The sequence below is a fragment of the Aethalodelphis obliquidens genome, unplaced genomic scaffold (assembly GCF_003676395.1).
Source record: "Aethalodelphis obliquidens isolate GAN/ISIS:26980383/991018 unplaced genomic scaffold, ASM367639v1 scaffold4, whole genome shotgun sequence".
Classification (NCBI taxonomy): domain Eukaryota; kingdom Metazoa; phylum Chordata; class Mammalia; order Artiodactyla; family Delphinidae; genus Aethalodelphis; species Aethalodelphis obliquidens.
This window is the reverse complement of record NW_020837948.1, coordinates 60,723,314-60,746,469: the sequence shown is the minus strand read 5'-3', so window position 1 is coordinate 60,746,469 and position 23,156 is coordinate 60,723,314. Positions and strand designations below refer to the sequence as shown.

The window sequence follows — 23,156 nt, the reverse complement described above, 5'->3', positions numbered from 1 at the left end:
TTGAAAGTCAGGCCATTCATTGCCTTGAGGCAAAATTGTTCAAATTCTTCTGTCTTCCCCTCAGTCTATCAACAACTGAACTCTGTGGACCCAGCTCAAAGAGAAAGAATTACTGCTACATGGAGGAGATACTAACACCTACTATTATAGCTTAGCTGGAATTAGAAAGAACTAAGTCATAATGTTGGGGAAACCAAAGAAATGCCAGCTCTTTTCCTGTCTTGGAGAAATTGGAAAGGGAGCAGAGGAGAATTGAGAGAAGTCAAAGGGGTAAACAGTAAGATCTGTTCCTGACTTCTCCTCTATGAGCCTTGGCCTGCAGAAGCGGGGGTGTTAAATACATTGCGGGAGCACCAAGGGCAAGGTTATCTTTGCTTAGTTCCCACATTGGATTCTGGGAGTAGAGGTCAAATGCATGATCACATAGAGAGAAGTCTAATTGGCACTCATGAGCTAACCTCAGCTCCTGCATGGGATGGATATTTGATGGAGCGCAAGCTATGAGGCCCAGTGTGGTGGGACAAGCTGACCTAGAAACAGAGGCTGGGATGAACCATCCGCCCAGGGTATTGGATAGAGAAGTCATAGAAACCCTAGGATTTGCCTCCTGTGAGAGCTGAAAGAAAGTTGAGTCATCCAGAGGGTTGGTTTATCTTTCTTGGGAGCACATACAAACCAAAAGAATGGATCATAAGTTCATTGGTCATGTATAGGAAATTTGGAGGCCACCAGAGCACCCAGAAAGCCAAAAGCCAAGTGTTCCCAGGCCATCACGTTAGAGGCCGGTCAAGGAGACAGTGTAAACAGAGAACTGGCATGAGGCCAGTCGTTCCATCTTTGCACAGGCTGTCATGACATAAAAATTCCCCTCCGGGCTTCCCTGGTGGCGCAGTGGTTGAGAGTCCACCTGCCGATGCAGGCAACACGGGTTCGTGCCCCGGTCCAGGAAGATCCCACATGCCGTGGAGCGGCTGGGCCCGTGAGCCATGGCCGCTGAGCCTGCGTGTCCGGAGCCTGTGCTCCGCAACAGGAGAGGCCACAACAGTGAGAGGCCCGCGTACTGCAAAAAAAAAAAAAATTCCCCTCCTCCTTGAATATCATCTTGGGGAAAAAAGCAAGAAAAGGTGAAAGCAACTTTAGAGATGATGGTTTTTATTCCAATGACATTATTTCCTAGAGAAACAGTTTAAATTTTCATATCAGACTTAAGTTAGTGTAAAGGTTTGGCATTTAATTACCAAAAAACTGAAGAAGTTCTATTCTCTCCGTTCAGCTGAGTTATACTGTATATTACAGTTTGCAAATATCTAGTATAGTATGAGTTCTACCTCTTAATCTGCTGTTTTCCTAGGATACTGATGCATCCTATATTATTATCTTTATTTCATATCAGAAGGGTATGTACATACCTTGGAACACCAGTTTTAAAAAGCAGATCCCAAACTGAGAAGTAATGATGTATTATGCTTTACTGATAGGACCAAATGCATCTCAATAGCTTGAAAGAAATAAAATGCAGATCATTTTACTTCTGTTTCCTTTGTAAAATAAAATTATATTCAGTCTGAAAAAAAGGTTCAGCAAATATGATAAGGTGTCCTAAATCTGTTCAAATCTACTTGCCAAGAAAAAATGTCTTCCAAGATATAAAAAGAACTTGCACACCCAACCACAGTCACTAATGTTTCTTTTGAAAAATAGGAAAACTAAACGTGGTCACATGTAGAACAAATGTTCAAAGAGGAGAAGGCTGATGCTATAAACTGGAAAGTGGTGACCCTGATTTCAGTTCCCAAACCAGAGGCTAGAATGGAGAGTTAGGACTGGACCATGCCTCCTTAGCACAGGAAATGGTGATCAGTTAAAAATAACACGGATTCACAATGAGCAAATCTTGCCAGACCACTCCTTCTTGCTCTCTGCGGCAGTAATGCTAGACTCAATAGCAGCATGGCTTAGAAATTCTGCACTTTAATTTTAGCAAGGGATGTGGCAAGGTCTTCATGATGGACAAGAGGAAAAAAAAATGTGAGCTGAATCACAGTACCATGGATCTGTAACGTGATCAGAGTGGTAATCAATGCCAACCTGATGGAGGCTCTGGTGTGGACCTAGAGGCTCTGTCCTTGGCCTGGTTCTATTTTTTTGAAGCAATGACTTGAATGAGAGTAGTGATGGCAGCTGATGAAATACATGGGTGCATGAAGCTTTAAGGAAATGGCTAATATATCTGGGGACAAGACCAGGATCCAAAAAGATCTCAGCTGGCTAAAAGGAAGGGCAAGTGTAACCTGATTTATATTTAATGGTTCTGCTCTTTGATGATGGGTCCTCTGCATTCCCCTTCCAAGAAAGGTTAGCAACAAAAACATCATGCCATTTTAGAAGGCCAAATAGCATCAAGTTCAAGAGTACCTGCTTTGGAGTCAGACCTCTTTAGGTAAGTCTCTGCTTGTATGAGCCTCAGTCTACCCACAGTAGGGGCTAAGGATACTTACTATGTCATTGGGTTCATGTGAGGATTAAATGAGATGCAAAAGATGCAAAGCATTTAGCACATTGCCTTGCCCATAATAAGCACTCAACAGTTAATAACTATATATAGCTATACACACACACAGTGGCTTAGCAGGAGCATGTGTGAAAAAGACTTGTGGTTTTAATTGACTCCAAGTTCAACATGAGCCAATGATATGATGTGACCTCCAAAAATAACTGATTCAACTTCAGCTGTCTTTAAAGAGCCATGGTAGGCTGAATATGTGAAGCAACAATTCTTGCCAGATTCCACATGGACAGATCACGATTGAGCCCCGTATTCTGCTCCCAAGATCTCACCATTGGAAAAGACCTTTGTAAACTTAAACTCATCCAGCTAGGAGAGCCTAAGACAACAAGAGAACTTAAAACCCTGGCTTATGAAGAACTGGACTTGTTTAGCCTGGAGAGAATATACTTAAGGGTATCATGACAGCTGTTTCAAATATTTTTAGGACAGTCACATGGGAGAAAAATAAACGTTGTTCATTGTGAAGCCAAACTGGCATTAAAAAGTCTTTCGACACAGGAAATGCCAGGGGTTTGGAAGAGGCACTAATTGACTGAAAATGTAAACAATAATAATGAAATAAGAGGCTTCACTTTACTTTGAAGAAAGTCTAGTTCAGCCTTGAGCCTTTTTTTTGTTTTTTTTTTTTTGATCATTGGGCATGGAGGACCATGTCTCTGAAAAAGCCCTTTCCAGAGATTTTGATCAGCCTTGTGGTTAGGTATACACAACACCATCCCATTTTCAGGGGATGAAAATTAAGTAAAGGAAAGGCACTTCAGTAATTTTCCCAGGTTTGAATGGAGACTAGAACTCACCACTCCATTTTTCTCACTGTTCACACCTCTGCCAAAATCAATGGGCTTTGATGCCTCTTACCTCAGTTAGCCATCTCCTTAGAGTCATGAATATGGTGATAGTTGGGATAACATCCCACCACCCCGCCTCTCTTTAAGCTGTATTTATTTGTGTACACTTGATTTTCAAAATTCAGGGCCCTAGAAGAGTGTTATGAAAGCATTTTGGTAGAGATATGCTCTGAGCTACCATGAAACCCAGAGCAATACATCGTGACTTCAGCTCAAATGTGCATGGTTTCTTGAGCACCATCTCTAATTCTCATTTGTGCATTGCCCTGAATACTCTCTCTGTTTTAAAATAAGCTATATTTCTTAAGGAACCAGAATTGAGTGATTTGTATTCTGGTCACAATATGGAGCTTTGATGGAATGGGCTCAGATTTCTCTCACCTGATCACTGCATCTAAATGAGAAAAAAATGGAATCCCATTCACATGCAAATATTACAGAAAACCAGAAATCATTCTGCCTTATAATCAAAACCAGAAAGCTGTTATTGTAGCTCTGCACCGTTTCTAGAGACTCTTAATTCACTGCAGAAACCCTGTCCTAAAATGAAAGTCTGGGCAGAATGACATTGTTTCTGCTAAAGAACCACATTGTCTTAATGGCATCATTTCCAAAGCCATGGATGAAATTGACTAACAACAGCTGATTAATTTGAGTACTTTGTCCTGGTCACATATTTGTTTCAGAATAAAAAATTAACTTCAGTCAAAGGCAGGCAGAAATAAAGTAATTAGGACAATGACTGCCCTGGTGACATTTATTAGGGATGGGAAATTAGAGTGAGTGCTTTCTTTTTTTTTTTTGCGGTACGCGGGCCTCTCACTGCTGTGGCCTCTCCTGTTGCGGAGCACAGGCTCCGGATGTGCAGGCTCAGCAGCCATGGCTGGCTCACGGGCCCAGCCGCTCCACGGCATGTGGGATCTTCCCGGACCGGGGCACGAACCCGTGTCCCCTGCATCGGCAGGTGGACTCTAACCACTGCGCCACCAGGGAAGCCTGAGTGAGTGCTTTCTTGAGTTAATATTATATTTTACAATCACTATGAACTTCTTGAGGTAAATCTAACACTAGGACTGTCGATTCTGAAGTATTTAAAGTATTGCTTGAAGTTTCCCTCAAGGTTTGTTTTTTTATCTATATATATATTCTTCTACAAAACATTATTTGGCAGCAAACTTCAAAGGATCCAACAGTGATTTTCAATTATATTTATTATTAGCTCCATAATCAGCCAACATATTAAAAAGAGCAAAGGCAGTAGTAACTTGGACCACTTGTGCACTGGCATCAAGTTTCAAAGTTACACTTGGCTCTTAGAGAGGGTAACAGATTTGGTGAAGATTTGATCCCAATTCTGTTTTGTGTTGTGTTGTTTCATTTCAGTTTTCTACCAATGGTTTCCCAAGTTTCAGACAATCTTGTTACCTTCACAGAAGAGTAAAAATCAAATCAAAATAGTTTAGGTGTTTTTCTTTAAAAAATGTTTCCTGGGTCCTTATGCCTCCAATCTATTTCTGTTTGTTATTTTCCTTGGATTTTTTTCTTTGGTTTTAGGATTCATTTTAATTACATCATTTCTAAAATTATATGAAATTACGTTGTCTTGAATTTCTATAGTGTTGATTGCTATTGATAAAGTAAAACACAAAAAATGTTCTGATAACTGTAGGTAAATTATATCACTCTGAATTGAAAGTCCTAAGGAAATAGGATCAGTGAGTCAGTAGGTAACGCTTTTTTTTTTTTTCAGGGTTTCAAATAATAATTTCTAAGTATCACCTCCAGTTTTAACTGGACACACAACTTTTCACCTCCAGTTCTCACACTTCTGTGCCACTGCCCTGCTATGAGTCAGTTTCCAAAGGGGGGACTGGGAATTTATTCCTTGGAGAAAAGGATGCTGCGTATACCGATAGCCACCTCAATCAAATGCTTTGGAATTCAAAACAACCTTAATGACTTTATTCACAGCAGCAGAATGTTGTGTTCTTTAAAAACCAAGACAGTACTGGCATGCGGAAGGAACACAGACTGGCACACTGAAAGGAAATAATGAGGAGAAGATGGGGCTTGAGACCGAAACTGAGAGGAATGTCCGAAGCTGCCGCCCTCCTCTGGATAGGACACGGTTCAGCTATTGGTATCAGTTTCTCTGTGGTCTCTAAACAAACAGCTTCAAGTTTGCTAGCCTCTGCTAGAGGCTCTTTCACAACTTCCCTATGACTTATAACTGCAGCTGGAGTGGTTATCACTGGGCCAGAACCAGCTACCACTCTCAAAGTTGGCCACAGGCTAGTTACAGAATTCATGCAGCACAGTGATCATCCATGGACTTAACGAGTAAGCTGAGCGTATTGAAAAGTATAGACGGTGCTTCAGTTTTCATTCACCCCGAAGCAAATGCTCAGAGATGCCCCAAGGTCAAGAGACCCTCCCATCAAGGTGGTTGCCACTGACCATGACTCTACAGGCAACTTGTGCAGATTTGTTGGGAGCAGGAGTGCAGATGGCTTATCAGGTCCCATTCTTCCTCTGGCCTCTTCATAATTTTGGAACAAGGCCTTAGCTCTTCATCTGATTTCATTCTTGGAATGTGATACTCAATGTACACTAATGCTGAAATGAGACCATCTTGAACATTCTCAATTACAAGATGGTAGGGGCAAGCCCTTAGTCAGCAAAATAGAGGCTAACATTTTTTTCTCCCACTAAAATTGTAAGATATTATGAAGTGTGCTGGCAGACAATTCACAGTACTTTATAACAGCCACAAGGTTACATTTTCAAAGTGGATATCTCTTGCTTTATTGTCATTACCGATGATCTTATTTACTACAGACATCTACAGGTTGAATCAAGGCAGCAGTATTAGGTTAAAATGAAGATGCAGAAATTCAGGTTAGCCAGAAGTCAGTGATTTTCCAGTCACGAATCAAAGCCCAGTAGAACTATTCAATACATGGAGAAACCAACCACCTCCCAGTCCTTCACTCTCTTATTTCACTCACGTTGATGAGGGTCAAGAGCTTTGGTTACCATGAAAGCAAAAGTGGAAGAGAAGAGCAACGGAAGGCTCTACTGGTTCAAGTAACTTATTACCATACAGAAATACACTTTTGAAAAAAACCATCAGGAGTTTAGATTAACAGAAGTAGAGGTTGTTGCCAATAAGACCTCTAGTCTCCGGTCCACTAAAAAACTCAATATGACTTGCAGGAAGAAGGATCCTTGGAATCTGAGTTCCATCTCAACTGATAAAGAGATCCAATGGTGACACAGTGTCCCCCTCACCACCACCACCTCCATCCAGATCCAAAAGCTGATAGAAAATTACATAAAGTCTATGGATAAAATGAATTTAAAGATGTAAGGACTGAGAAATTGGTGAGTACTTGATACTTTGGTTCATTGAGTTCTCTGGATAAAAGGTACCATTATAAAGTGTACATTTATACTATTAAATGTAGCTGCCACAAAATTCGTCTACTAAGTCTCTCTCTTTCGCTTAAAAATATCGTTCTTGGTAACAGCAAGGTCCTACTGTATAGCACAGGGAACTATATTCAATATCCTGTAATGAACCAATAATGGAAAAGAGTATGATAAATATATGATATATATATTATTGAATCACTTTGCTGTACACCAGAAACTAACCCAACATTGTAAATCAACTATACTTCAATTTAAAAAAAAGATTTTAAAAAAATGTTGTTCTTGGGAAACATTTCTAAGCCTCCACTGGTCTTGAACTTCATAAGAAAACCTGAGGGTCCTTTTTACGTGGAAACACAATAGGTTGTCTTTACGTTTGGTCTGTTGTTTAATTTCAACGGCTTTAGCTTCCAAGGTTAGCGATGCAACTTTAGGGCAATGCCAGTGGGAAGTTTATTGAACGCTTTGCCTGTTGTGCTTGAAAGCCATACTGAGTGAACTTGGCCTAATACTGTGGAGTTGGAATTCGATAGTTTCCTTGTAGTGGAAGGGAAAACAATTTTTGTTTTGCATATAAAGTCTGTGACTAGTTCCATAATGACCATTGCAGAGCAGTGATCTCTCCCTACATAGAGACTGTCGCTTTAATTCAAGGGGATTTTCATGTAAAAATGCCTGTTTTAAAAGGAAAAAACTAAAGATTTCTTTCTCCCTAAGAATCTCATCCAAAACTAAATCAAAACAGAACCTTAAAATAGTTCTTGAAAATATTTTTTAAGGTCAGATAAAGGCTTTGTCAGACCAGGGAGATGTGAAGGAAAATATTTTAAACCATCATGGGACTTTCTAGGAATAGAAAAGGAATGTTGAGTCCCCTCTGTGGTTTTGACACTCTTCTCTTACAGCAGAACTTTGACACTTGGGGCCTTGTTACAGGACCACCTGTCTCTCTCTGAAGACTAATGTGACACCCACCCAAGGACAAAGTTGAACTGAGGCATAATTTCTGCACTTGTAGATTTCCAGTTTACAGGGGAGTACAGATTGGCTGATGCGTCCACCCTGTCATAAACATCGCGGATGATGTCTCTTCGCTGACATATTTGCACCTAATTTACCCCATTAGCAAACAAAAAGAAAATTTAAATGAAAACCTCAAACCCACTTGTGAACGAAATGCTTGGTTCATATTCACTTACATACATTCATGTGCACATACATGAGCAAGATGTGTCTCATACTGGAAGCATTGTGCTTTATAGTTTGCAAAAAACTTTCTTGCCCATCATAACAACTGTGACATAGGTGGGATGCTAGTGGAGAAGGCAGCTACAATTGCCTCCATTTTTTTTTCCAGGTAAACCTAAGGCTCAGATAAGTAATGGTGATTTTTCCTAGGGTCTCTGAGCTGAGTCAGGATTTTAACTTGGATCATCAAGCCCTTACTCCAATTACCTTAAACCTACAATTCACTTTGTCTCTGTCTCTAATTTTTACTTTCTCTACAACCTCTGGAATTTTCTTCCTATAAAACTAAATAGACAGATTTGAAGGAATCCAGGCTTCCAGTATCTGAGAGAACCCATACTACAAAATGATGTGAATCAGAAAAGATTTGCATTTCACTTCTTGGGCCTAACTCCATGCCAAGGTCATGGAATTCCCCCTTTTCTCCAAGTCTAGGCTAGCTGTGCCTCTTGTGGACCACAAATTCCATTTTCGTCCTCCAACATAAAAATTGAAGTAATTCTGCTGGATGCTGAAGAGCTTAAGGAAAGAATCTCTTAGCCACCAGACATCAATACACCCAACCCAACTCTGGTATACTGATGTATTCAGTCCCTGAAAGTTCTTGAACCCATATGCTGAATTTTTTATGTATAGAGGAGCATGACTCTTCCCCACTGAGGACAGAGAAAATAGTCAGGTACAAGAACAGAAACACTTCCGAAACAGTTAACGTCCATCCTGAGGGCAGAGAGCACTATGGTGCTCGTGTAACAGTGTTTCTGAGAGCAGCAACCTAGTGAATGGATTTCTGAGTTTTAGGCTCAGCCAAGAGATAGTATCTAAATCCTTCTTCAGTTTTAAATGCCACACACAGAAAATTGCTAATAAAGGTATGGGAGCCACGCCCCCCTCCTTCTTCACCACCTGCTCCTGAGGCAGTAGCTCATTTGTGGGAGTTACTCCTGCCAGCAGGACTGTCTGTATGGACCCCTCTATGGCAGAAGGCAGAGAATGGGCATCCCTTGGGCATTTTTCACACTGTGTTTTTCAAGCTGGCACTCCTAGGGGATGATGAAAAATTGATTAGCGTTTCTAAGCATAGCTGGAAATGATTGATGCCAAAGAGCTACGGTGTGGCACCTTCTACTGACACCTTGTTGTGAGGAATCTCCTGGCCTGCTTAGCATGACAGCCCCAGATGCCAAACTCCAATGTTAGTGCAGCCCAAGGCAATAGCTCAAAAGCTTCCATGAGGCTCCTTTGTCAGATTTACCCCTTGATGACTTCCTTCTTAATAAGGAAAAGCTGGACAGCATTGCTGTGCTGCTCTGTACTTTCAAAGGCAAAGGGAGCCAGCCACCATGATCCCCTTAGAAGCTACATGCTTGCCTATCATATAGGAGAAGCATATTGAAATCAGGTAAATAATTCATAGCTAATGCATAAAATAAATTTACATTTGTATAAGGCTGTTCACGTCACCAAGCACTTTTACATTCATCGTGCAATAACTAAAGGAAGTTTCATTATCCTCACTTGATAACTGAAGACGCTGAAGTTCGTGGGAGGTTAAAAAACTTGCCCCAAGGACTTCCCTGGTGGTCGAGTGGTTAAGACTCCGCGCTTCCACTGCAGGGGTCACGGGTTCGATCCCTGATCGGAGAACTAAGATCCCACATACCTCATGGCCAAAAAACACAAAAAAAACCCACACAAGAAACAAACAAAAATTTGCCCCAGATCACACGACCAGCTGATGGCAAGGCCAGCGCTAGAATCCCAGTCTTCTGATTCCTGAATAGAGGCGATTGCCTGTACATGGCATGTGCAAATATTTCTTAACAATATTCAGCTTACATTTTTATTATCCTGCTAAAGGAATTTTTCTCATCTCTGTTCTCGCTCACCAATTGTATTGCCTCCAGACTCCCACGCATGAAGCATACAGCAAAATAAAAGGGCGCCTTCCTGGAGAGGGGAGGTGGGTTGGGATCAGATGCTGCCACATCGTCTGCTGGCTACCTTGGGGGAACCCTGCTGGGCCTCCTCTCCCCTTTCACACTGGCAGCTCCTCAACATACAAAATGAATAGGCATGGCCTTTTCTGAGCTTTGTCCTTCTGGCCCCCAGAGTGTGCTGGATGTTTTAAATGGATTGCATGGGAGTGAATGACTCACATGGGGGATGGTAATGAAATTTTGGAAATGAATACCTACAGAAAAGCAGAAAAACTGCAGGCCCTGCAGCACTCAAGGATGCTGAGAGCCTATCTGCTGATGCAAGAGAATTACAACAACTCTTAATTTGGACTTATTAAATAAAGGGGATAGGAAATTATACAAAATATATGGTACAGTAATTTGTTTTTTAAGGAGACTCTCTTCTCTCTCCTCTTCTTTCCCTGTCTTCCTCTCTCTGACTAGCTACACACACACACACACACACACACACACACAAACACACGCATGCACAAATAGACGTACAGGCTCAGTAATTCTATTACCAATACAAGATGAGCTCTTCTCCTCTTTACTGTAGCCCAAGGGGGTTTTAGCATAATGACTAAGGTAACAATTTTTGAATAAGAGTTCTTCAGATTTGAAGAGTGTCTTGTTTCCAGACTCAAAGCTTTGGCAAACATTATGCCATTCTGAAATCCTCTCGGCAGCTCCGTGGGAGTGAACGGCACACACAGTCTCCCCATGCTGCAGTGAGAGGAACTGTGGGGAGAGAGACTGGAGGCAGACTTGTGTTATGGAAAAGTACTAGCCTGGGAGCTGAGAGGGCTGGGGGCTGGCTCCAGCTCTGCCACTAACCAGATGTGCAAACTTAGGCGAGTCCTCTGACCTCCCTGGGACTCTGTGCACCATCTGGCCACTGAAGAGCTTGCCAAGACAATCACCCAGCTTTCTTCCAGCTCTAACAAGTGTAACGAGACATTCGAACCGTACAGTACAAGTTACAAAGCTTCTTCATGTTTATTAACACAATCTTTACTACAACTCATCTCATACGTTAAGGAAACTGAGACCCAGAAACAATAAGGGATTTGCTTGCGGGTCATAGAGCTAAGAGACAGAAGAGCCAGATTAGGGAACCAGGTTTCTGACCCCAAAGCCATGTTCACATCACAACCCCAGGCTGCCTCTGAAGGAAAGACCCTCTGTGCTTTCACTTCCTAGGGTAGAAAAATGAGATTTTTCAAGAAGAGTTGAAACCAAAACAAAAGTGAGTTTTCAAGTTTACCAATCCAAAAACAGTGACTTTCCAAAGGCCAGACCTTGAGCTACCTCTGGAGAAGGGTAAGATTTGACCTCACTGGAAGCTAGAGTCCCCTGGAGAAGACCTCTGTGAAATGTGCACAGTCCACGCCCATATCCCCATGCATTCAGCCTTATGTAACGGGGGTGTCCCTGGGAACATTCTCTTTATGAAAATATATTTGATAAGGCAAGTTATATTTTGAACAAATGAAGCTCATCTGCACTTTAAGGTGGCTGGCCATCTCAGAAAGTTCCTGCATAGTTTGAAAAGAAAGAGAATATTTTCTAATCCAATAGCTCTCTACTGTTCACATTCCTAGCTAAGTACCAGAGCAACTAGACAAAGAGGGGAGACTTTGACCAAGAGGAACAAATGGGATCAGCGCCCAGCAGTCATGCTGCTCACCACCCTTCAGAACGGAAGCACTCAGTCCAGCAGCTGCTGGCAGTGTTGATTGTTGGGTATTGCTAGCTCACAGCTGAGCCCTCATACCAGTGACTGCCTAAGCTGAAGACAGCTGCCTAACCCAAGGCCACACCCCAATTCCCTGGGGCTGCCTGGGAAATAGCATTTCTCATCAGTACACAACAGTATAAAAACCTGGCCCTTTGCCTCAACCGCAGATAACTCTGCAAGGCCAGACCAGCTCCAGAGCCTCACCATGGGGTTGGCTGCAGCGTCTGTTGTGGCTGCATCACAGGCCAGCTTATCCCTCTGCTGATCCTGCTTCCCTTACTCCCCCATAAATATACTGCACCCCAATCTCCATCTGAGAGTCTGCTTCACAGAAGCCTGACCTGTCATACATCTTCCTTTCTCTTAATCCTGAGGCAGCAGAAGCTAAAATCTCCACTTCTTTTTCTTTAATTGTTAAGAGCAACCGTCCTGGTCAGGACTCCAGTGGTAGAATCCAACATTGAGGAAGATGGAACATGGCAGTTTGTGAATACTGATCTACATGTACATATGATTTTGGAGATTGGGAACAGACTTTTGAGACGAAGTCATACAAAGAATAGGTGATTTGGCAGAAGAAATAGCATATAGAGGAACTGATGTTGCACAATAAATTAAGAGGAAATTCTACCGCGTGCACAAGCACTTCAACCAGGAAAAAATTAAGCTCTGTCTGACTCCCTCCTGAGGGATCATGTTCTCAAGCCAGGCAGTACCTGCTGCAATCTGATCAAGCATACCTTCCATCCCTTTTGAGCAAAACAGCGATGACTTTACTGATAGTGTATTTTCTGCATGAATTCTCTACCCTAAATTTCAGGGCTTTTGTGTTCATGGTTCAATCAGCTTACTATGCCATGAATTCCACACACCCCCCACCCCCACATAGAGAAAGTAAATTATTCAGTTACAAAATCTGAATAAGTCTGCATAAAGCTAGCTATATCCTAAATCATAGTCAAATCATCATAAGCAACTCCCATAGTCAATAGCATTTCTCAGGATCTAATGTTCATGGACAACCAAATCATCCCCACTGTGGGCAACACAACTAAATTCAAAGACAGTCATTGTGCACAGCAAGTTACCATTGGATGATGTTGTCTGACCTTCTGAGTTTCCATATTTTTAACTGTAAGTTGGCAAGTGTGAAAAAAAAACTGGAAAAAAAAAAAAAGCCATGCTAGCTTCTAACAATCAGGTCAATTCTAATTTGATTGTAAAAATATTAGGTACAAATTATGACACATAATCTGGAGACAGCTCTGGGATGGAAGTCTGATTTTGCCCTCAAATTTCAGGGTTATGCATATTTTTCCAGGTAGCCTGAGGAATTCAACTGAATGGAATTTTCAGAGCAAACCCAATAAGTGCTTGTCCAAGAAACAGCGACATCCACAGTCCCTCCAGTTTTTCTACATAGAGACATGTGGATGTCCCCTGAAAATATACACAGTGATACCATTAAAGAGGCAGGGATGGGAAAGGAGTATAATGAATGATTTCCGTAAATCAGACTCACTACCAACATTGTCTTCTCTCTAAATGTGAATTTATGATTTCTGGTTAGCCTAATGCAATATATATTTACAGAGTGACTGCCTGTTGAATAATAGTTTTAATGGTTAGTTTTGAATGACTGGACTCTCCCAGAGAGTGCTGAACACAGAACAAGTTTGCATGTCAATGAAAATGCAGGACAAGAGGGCACAGAAGGACTAGTTAGGAGAAGCGCTTAGAATTAGCATCACTCAGGGTGCCGGCAGGAAACAGAAGTGCGCTACATGAGGATGATCCAAGGAAGGACTATTTATGGGAGCCGACAGGACACAGGAAACCATAAGGGGTAGTGCGGAACCCCTGGGCAAGGAATAGTGGAGCTGCTACCACTCCTAGAGCTGAAGGAGAGAGGGGAAGGAGCAATTACTGGAACCCAAAATGAGAAGTGCTGAGGAGAAGCATAATGTAAGAGAAGTGACTTTTAGTCCAGAGAAACAGCCAGTCTGAGGTGACCCCATAGGGAGAAGACAGGGAGTAATACCCCAATCTCCATCTCCTTCCTCTCCCTAATCTACTCTCTCCCTCTCTCATTGGCCAAGACCAAATGAAGCCCCCTTATGTGGTCCAAGGAGGTCAGCCTACTGGCTAGAGAGCAGGTAGAATAAGAAATCCTGAAGGGGCAAAGGAGGATACACCCCATTCCAAAAAATGGAAGATACCCACGATACAATGCATCAAGACTTGAGCGTGAGCATCTTTTTTTTTTTCCCCTTTCATTCTAACCTCTGTTAAAAATTTTAAAAGCATGGGATAAAATAAATTGAGAAAATCTTCGTGGAAGTAAGTCTTAAGCTACATTTTAAGAAAGAAGGGGGCATGGCTAGAGGATATTCAAGAAAATCATAGGAAGAGATTATTGATGGAAGAGATTATTGGTGTTGCTATCATCTTCATCTGCCCTATCAAATACAGCACAAATACATCACCTGCTATATCAAACAGAGTAAAAACTATGTGCTATCATCTTCCACGTGGGTTTTGCTGTATTTGAAAGCAAGCACCCCAATGACAGTGAGGCCAAAAAGAAGAGATGAGGTAGATCCACATTTCAGGGAGTTGCTTTTCCTGAGCTCTAATAATGCTGTGTCCAGAACCATGGCTATCTGAAAGCAATCTGTTGATCTTCTAGAGAACAGAGGATGGGAAAATGCTGCTTCACCGCTTGTAGGACCAATCATTTTCCTAAAGTCCTGGCTCTAGAATCACATGGATCTAGCTGGGTCTGCATCCTGGCCCTGCCACCTAATATCTGGGTGATCTTGGGTCAAATTCTATAATCTCGCTAAGCCTTAATGTCCTTATTTGATCATTGGCGATACGCTATCTCCTCCTAGTGTTGTAGTGAGAATGAAAGAAAATAACGTATCTGTATTAGGAAAAGTTCTTTCACTGCAAATATGATTCTGATTTACATCTGATTCTGGCTAGGAAGGAAGGAGGGAAGAAGAAAAAGAAAGAGAAAAAGAAATAAAGTATTGAAATAGTGGGGTACCTCGGTGTTCAAGGAAGAAGGGAAGAAAGAGTGGGTTAAAACACTCATATCACATACGGACCTCCCCATAGTTCTTATGGTTTCGAGCTTGGTAAATCTCTGACAGAGGAAGAACTAGTACCATTCCGGGATCCCAGCAGCAGCAGTGGTGCCCATTCTTTCTGGAACATGTGGATATGCGGCTCAGTTTCAACGGTTACAGTCCCTGGCCTCTTCATTGCCCATGTAAATTCCAGGGAGAGAGAATTTCATTGGGTCAGCTTGGATCAAGTCAATCAGCTGGGTAAACCAACCATGGGACGAGGAGAGGCCCCAACAGTCATGCAGGGCACATGACACTGCAAGTCCACCTTTGTGTATCTAGAGGGAGGTCCTGGGGAAGGAGGAATCTGGATGAACCGTGCAGTGTCCTCTATATATAGAAAAGCCATAGTATATGGGGTCCATCACATAGAAGTCCTCATGAGGTATTAGCTATTATTATTTCAATGATTATGATAGAGGTAGCATTTAGAAATTTAAATTTCTCTTCCCTGTAGATCTGTGGCACACCATTAGCTGTTACTGTTAATATCTATAATTTTAAAATTTTGGATGTATCCTATATCTCTTATTAGATTATAAATCCACGGAGAGAAGAGACCATTATATTTCCCACTTTCTCTCTATATCCTTATTATTTAATGCTTTAAAAACAGTAGATGCCCAAATAAATGTGACCTACTCCCTAAAGCTCACTAACCTATATTGATATTAGAACTACTGTAAGCAAAATATGCCCCCATTTGCCTTTCTTTAAAACCTAAGACATAAAAGCAATGTCCACTCAATGAACTGGAAGTTTAGAGTACAATACTTAAAGAAAACTCGAAGAAAAAATCAACTTATAATATTCAACTCTGCCCAACATTTTCAGTTATTGAAAGTGGCTTGCAATAAATATATGTCTGCTGCCAATTCTGATCCAGTGGCAGGAACTGCCTGGCATTGTGCTGAAAAGGTATATGAGAAAGAGCCTGAGACAGAGAAAATGCCATAATCAACTATTAATGTCTGGCATGGACGCAGGATTGTGCAGTGGTGGCATGTATGTTAAGTATTTGGCATTCCTGGACCATATTCAGAAATTGAAGTAAATATGAAAATTCAAAATTTACATAGAGAAAACTAAGACCAATTTGAAGCAGGAATGAGATACAGTACTGTAAGTTTGTCCTCAATTTTTAGATAACTTGAGGTTTGATTTAAGGTAGATTATGTCAAGGCAAGATTTATTTACATAAATATTATCTTACTATTAGACATTATCATCATCATTGTGATTATTTAAATGATCCTAGAACAAGAGATGATTATCAAGAGTACAGTTAAGTAATTTGTTACTTACCCTTTAAAGTCATGACTTCCAAATCTAGCATGTGAGTGGTGATTGTGTATAGTTACATTGTATATAATTTAGGCTTGGGTTCAACTATACAAACAGAATACTCAACTCAAGAAAATTTGAATGAGATAGAGACTTACTGAATTTTTCTCGCCCATAGACGTCCCAAGCCAGGCAATCCAAGGCTGATATGGAGCCTCCATAGTCATCAGTAACCTGGTTGTCTTCTATCTTTGTGTTCTACCTTCCTTAGCAAAAGCTCCCATTCTCAAAGCTGCCTCATTGGCCAAGATAGCTGCTGGATCTCCAACCATCATATCTGTATTCTAACTGGGAAGAAAAAGGAAGAAGAAAATTGCAAATGGAAGTGTTTTCCAACAGAGCCAGCCCCGTTTTAAGCAGATTTCCCAGAAGCCTAACTCAATGACTTTCAATTACATTGCAGTGACCATCTCAAGCAGTAAGGGAATATGGGAACTTCCATCTTTTCAGCAGAACAAATTCCCATCTGGGAGATGGGGAGAATGGATATTTTGGTAGGCAACTAATGATCTCTGACACAATTTGCTTATTAGAAACACGCTGTCCTAAGTACCTAGTGATTCCACTAGACCATACACTCCATAGGAGCAGGGACTTGGTCTATTTAGTTCACTATAGACCCCCATCCCACTCTACCCCACCCCCCAGTGCCCAGAACATTGCATGAAATATCGAGTTATTAATTGGCCCACAGTTAATCAATGAATAAGAGGCCGAGTCAGAATTAGAACTCTTACCTGCCCCCAAAGCCCAAACTCCCCCCAAAACGTCCATGTTTTGAGGCCTGTACAAAGAGGTAAATGGTAGAGCTTTGAGAGAAGCTAGAGAGGTAGATTAAAGGCTAAGTAGTGACAGTCCTGAATGCCTTTTCACTAGAGCTTTTAAACACAGATCGCACAGGGGACCAAGGACCATGTAAAGAGAGCAAGAAATGTAAGAGACTCAGTAGAATAGTGCACAAATCCAGGTTAATGCTGCTTGGCCTGAACGAAGACTTTGTCAGTAGAAACAGAGGACTGGGATGAATTTGAGAGACAGCTTTCAGGAGCCACAGGACAATGGCTGTAGGGAAAGGAGGTAGAAGGGATCATAGGCTTCTAATTTATGAGGCAGTGTGGATTAAAATTACATCCAGAGTAACTGATAGGAGATGCTGTCGATTTTTAAATGCAGATGCTAAGAGTATTTTTGCACAGAAAAACCACGAAACGATAGCCAAGGAGCCCAGTAAAATAAGCTAATTCAGCCAACGGACTGGAGGAATGAGATTGTTTTTAACCTCTTGTAGTTACCATGTGCATAATCCTCAGTTGGTTTGGAAAGGTTTTCATTTTTTGTTTTCTGTTGTTGTTGTTTTCTAACAGGTGAGCTACTAGAAAAGAAGAATTCGTGTGAACAAACCACGGAGGACAAGCTCACTGTTCTCTGAATTCCCACTAAAGGGGGAGCCAGCCAGCATTAGCAGCAGCTCTGTAACTATTACAGGCTGAGGGATCGCCCTAGAACGTGTCTTCTTTGAAAATGAAAGTCAATATAACACTTCTAAACGTGGCTTTTTAAAACGTGAGAGCTTAAAAGTTTCTACTTCTCCCTTCCGGTCATGATTATCAGGTTTTTTCCCTTGAGCGCAACAAAGCTGCAGAGAAGCACTGCACAGTCAGCCCTCCGTATCCATGGGTTCCACATCTGCGGATATGCAGGGCTGACCCTCCGACACCATTTTATATAAGGGACTTGAGCGTCGGCGAATGTTGTTATCCATGGGGGATCCTGGAACCAGTACCCCACAGACACCAAGAGACAACTGTACTTAGGATAGAACATGCTGGTTGTCTACTTAATCCAGAAGTCGTGCAAAGTTAAAGATGGGCAAAGCGTTTGGAAATATTATAGGTCTGAATTGTTCCACTTAAATCTGATGTCCTTGTGGCCAAAGCACTGCCTCCCAGCTCTCTGGAATTATCTGATCAATTTGACATTCACTAGATTTCATTTTGCTAACAATGTTTTGGCCAGCATTTTCTTTCCAATTATTGCTTTATAGACGTTTTGCAAGGTTCTTGAAATAGGAACAAATTTGATTTATGTAGTGGAACGTAACATCAGCAGTTGATTTAATTATGGGGCAGAAATGCATATGGAAATGTTTAAAAGAAATTTCCATTGTCAATTAGCTTTTGAAAACAAAGAAAATTCAAATTTTTAAATATAAAAAGATTCACAGTAAACTATGAAAGGTATTTTAGGACCAACAATATGTAATTTATTTCTTTGTTTACTGGTACTCCCTCCCACACCCCCTAATAAAACATTGTTATTAAAATGTGTCAAAAATATTTTATTGTCTATTTATTTCCCAAATTGAATTATAACCTGATGGATTAGTTTCATTAAAAAGTTACAAAGAATCGAGAAAAAATCCAATAATATTGGAAAAAAATATACAGACCCAAATAAAATAATAAAAACAAGTGAAAAAGGAAGCAAAATACCCAGAATACCATAATTTACTTTCCTCTTAATGTCCCTAATTTGAGTGATTCATAACCAATTTCTAGAATAGTGTTTGTATCTTCAATTAACTCATTACAAACTAACTTTTGGTTTCTTTTAGTTTCCTTAGAATTGATGGGTCAAATGTTCAAACATAGCAATTCCTGGTTTCTGTCTTTGCAGTTTAAGATACCAATACTTAGCATTGTTTTCTCTAAAGAAGTCTTAAAGACTTGATAATATAATTGTCTGTACTTTAATTAATTTCCTAATGAGGAAAGTATTATTCTAAATATATTGAGGTTTCTAGGTACTTTTTTGTTTAAGCAGTTCCAATTATGCCCATTCCCAACCCAACCTCCAGGGCATGAGAATTCTGGCAGAAATGGTTTTAGATGCCATTATTAATATTTGTCAGGTCATGCAATCCATGCATTTTAGAGCTTGAAGGAAACTGATAGGTTTGAAGATCTATTTGGTATTCTGAGATCTCTAGTCTGATTCTCTTTGATGTTTCTCTGGGTGTCACGGAATACTTAATCCTATTCATTGCCTGGACCATATCATCTCATAAACTTTCCAAATGAATAATCTCTGATCTACCCAATGTGACATTTTACTTCACCTTTTGAAAGGTGGATTTATGAGAGAGAAATATACACTGTTTTAGAAAATTTGGTCCAAATTTCCCACCACACTTTTAAGCACTTCAAGGTTATGGTCCAAATATGACCAAACGCCTTTTTTTCCCCATGAAACCCTAGAAGCATCCAAAACTCCATTGCTACACTAACGAACTACCTTTAGCATTCACCCAGGAAACCAAATCTAGATCATCATAATTTCCTAGGCTGACAGAAAATGACATTTAAGTCAATATTACTCTAAAGAATTTCTGCTCTCTTACTGCTTATGAACATATTTTCGAAACATAGGAGTAAGTTATAACCTACTGTGAGCTCCCGCTGAAGGCATAGATATAATTTTCAGCAAACCTCTCACTTAGACTGAAAGCCAGATTTGTCACAATAGTGCTATTCTAATTCAAACCACAAATCCTTCTCTAAAATAAAATCTTATATCTTATATCTGCAGGAGAAGAAAGTGCATTCTGTACAGGTTTAAAACCCATTGATTTCTGAGCATCTGCCAGCTCTATTCGCTTTCAAACACCTACCAAAACCCCAGCCCCTCCACAAATGCTCCCATATCTTGGCAGCAGTGAGGTCCAAGTCCATGGCCACCAATCCAGAGAGGCCAACACCACACTGCACATAATAACCCACTGACAGGAAAAACTATTGTTTTGCATGCTTAATTATTCATCTTATTTTTGTTCCGTGAGAACTTACCTTGATTCTGTAGCACACAGCATATAAAGATACTGTTTTTATTTTACTTTCTTTAGACTGGGTTCTGTGTTCCTCACTAATGACAGCAGTTCTAATTCTTAAAGGACCCAAAGCATTACTTTATGAGGTTTCTCACATAGAAGGGTATTTTAAAAGACTGAATTTTAATCTCCTCATTCTTTAACTTGGGAAAATCAAAGCAAATTGATAAATGTCCACAAATAAGCACCGCTGATTAGCTTACAACTCCTTGGCCCTCTACAATTCTCTAGATGAATCAAACATAACTGACAGGGAAGGATCAGGGCCCTTAATGAGAGTGGACTGTTGCTTATAGATTATTTCAATAATCTGTGATCAAGAAATAAAAGAATATGACATACATGCTCCACTGGAAGGATATATTTACTTATTTAATTTGGCAAGGAATCTTGATGACTGTGTCTCTAGTACCTGGCAAAGAGCTCAGGTTCTCGAGTCTAACTGTCTGAACTCAGATCTTAGCTTCACCCCTTCCATGAGGGATATTTATCTTCTCTGACCTGGGTTTTCTGATTGGTGAAATTGGTACCATCATAATAACATAACTTGTGGGGGCTATAGTTAGGATAAATGAGAGAAGATGACAGTTTGGGCAGGGGAGGTGGAAGAAGGGGGTGGGCAGAGACCTCTCTCCAGTTGCTTCCTTTGTTCACGCTCTGGCTCCTGAGTATCTCTCGTTCTTGTTGTTTTCCTGCTGCTCTCTTAATTCAGGGACTAACTGCAAACATCACGGAGCAGAGAACTGCTCGGTAGTATGAACATTTACTCCATGTACAGTCAGAGGGCCATGCGGTGAACTCATGTGATTTGGCAAATCCCATTTATTTCATCCGAAGCTTGAAATTTTTTTGTAAAATATAGGGTTCCACATGGGCCTGGGCTCTTACTGGATGAGGCCTTCCAAGCCTCCATGTTTGAGTCTCACCTAGTTTTATATTTCTAGCTCAAGGTTGTTGACAATCATATTCACGCCCACAACTTTACAGAAAACTTAGAATTCTGGCTACCATTACTAGGGGCCTACTATGTGCCAGACACTCCATTTGTCACTTACCTTACATTATACGACAGTATGGGCATCTGTTTCACTTCTTTTTAACTTAGTGGGGAACTGAGACTTGGGAACTTAAGTAACTTGCCCAAGACAACACAGCTAGGAATGGGCCAAGCTGAGTCTGAGTACAAAGAGCCTACTATCCTCACGATGCCAGAGAAGGCGGGTAGATTCCAATTCACGTGCCCAGTGTGATGCACTGGTGGTGGGTGAGTGCTGTGTTAAGAAGCATTTTGGGGCTGGGCCTAGGCTCAGGGAAGAGAGTGCTGTTGACAACGGATAACTGAGCCAGCACCTCTGGTGGGGAAAAAGACAGAGGGTGGTAGGTGCCATGCTGCCTCCTGAATATCAGGCAACACAACTGCCTGGTTTCTACACACCAGAGGAAAGGCGTTAATTTGCCTCCTTGGAACACCTTCCAGTGCTTTTCTGTCCCTTTTCATCAAAGAAAAACATCTCCTTTTTGAAGCTTTTAAGCCCCACAAAATAGTCTTTCCAGCAACTCCCTTTGTTTAGTGCAGATTTTTCATCTCCTGGGCTGCAGGGAGACCAGGAGCAGCTTGATTTCACAATCTCTTCTCAACCACCGTACCTTCCCTCCCCCCTGAGCATTTTGCTGTCTAATTTCTGACGAGCCTACTTCTGATTGCTTAATCTCTCTGCAATGTAATTTCCTTACCTATCTTTTTAAAAAGTGTGTGTGTGTGTGTGTGCATGTGTGTAGTGGTGCGGGGGCGGGGGGGATGGGTACAGGACGTGCACAGTGATTCTCAGCCCTACTTGCACGTTAGAGTTACCTGAGCAGTTTTATAAACATGCCCATGCCTGGACCCCAGTCCAGATCGGTTGCGTCATCTCTGGAGCTGGGGCCCAGAGATCAGTTTATTAAAAGCTGCCAATTGATTCTAATATGCATCCATCCAGGGTAGAGAATCACTCAACTACTACTAAATACTAATATGCATGGTATCAAATAATATCATTTGTTAAATAAACTGGCTAGGCTTAGGTTCACTTTTATGCCTCTTGCAGAAGCTAACTAGCCCCTTTAAATACTTACCTGCAAGTTTTTGAAAACACACATTTCAGACAACTTTTAAATATCTTGCCTTTCTTATGGAACTGTTATATAACTATATTGTTGGATTTATTAGTCTTCCTCCTTTGCAATGTGTAGTGCTCTAATTTGATTTATAACTTACTATGTTTGCTAAATCGAGTGTTTCTCAAAGTGCAGTCTGTGGACCATCTATATCAGAACCACCTGATGTGATTCTTTAAGAAAAATGATGAGTCCCAGAGCTACAGGCTCTCCTCTGGAGGTAATGCCTGGGAGTCAGTGTTTTTAAGAAGCACCTGCAGCAATTGGTTAGCATGCTAAAGTGTAAGAAAAGGACTCCCTTCACCTTAGACTGATGTGTATGACAGGTACCATAGCACCACAGCACTAGACACACATGGGAGTTTAATAAACACTGTCTGATAATTATTGTGAAGCATACAAAATACTGACTGTAGCATTTACACATAGGCCTTATGCTGCCATTTTTTTTTAAAAAAAGTGTACTCTTCCACTTATACTTAAGTCTCTGCTAAGCAAACTACTCTTTAGTTGAGGATAGCTGCTAGGTTTGTGTTTTTATTTGGTTTTGAATATTCCCCTCCTTTCTTTTTTTTAATTTTTATTTATTTGTTTATTTGGCTGCATTGGGTCCCAGATGCAGGTGCAGTCTTCCCTCTAGTTGCGGCGTGCAGGTGTGTGGGGTCCAGAGCACGCGGGCTCAGCAGCTGTGGCACACAGGCTCACTAGTTGCGGCAGGTGGGCTTAGTTGCCCCAAGGCATGTGGGATCTTAGTTCCCTGACCAGAGATCGAACCTGTGTCCCCTGCATTGGAAGGTGGATTCTTAACCACTGGAGCACCAGGAAAGTCCCTC

At 41.1% G+C, this 23,156-nt stretch overlaps 1 long non-coding RNA gene across 3 annotated transcripts in view; it reads right to left on the bottom strand.

Annotated features, from left to right (window-relative positions):
* The window catches only part of LOC113617439 (uncharacterized), a 271,846-nt gene that overhangs the window by 94,895 nt on the left and 153,795 nt on the right, over window positions 1–23,156 (bottom strand). For all 3 annotated transcript variants that reach the window (XR_003431646.1, XR_003431643.1, XR_003431645.1), the window contains one exon: window positions 16,379–16,568. This is a non-coding gene — a long non-coding RNA (uncharacterized LOC113617439). The remainder of the gene's footprint in view (window positions 1–16,378; window positions 16,569–23,156) is intronic.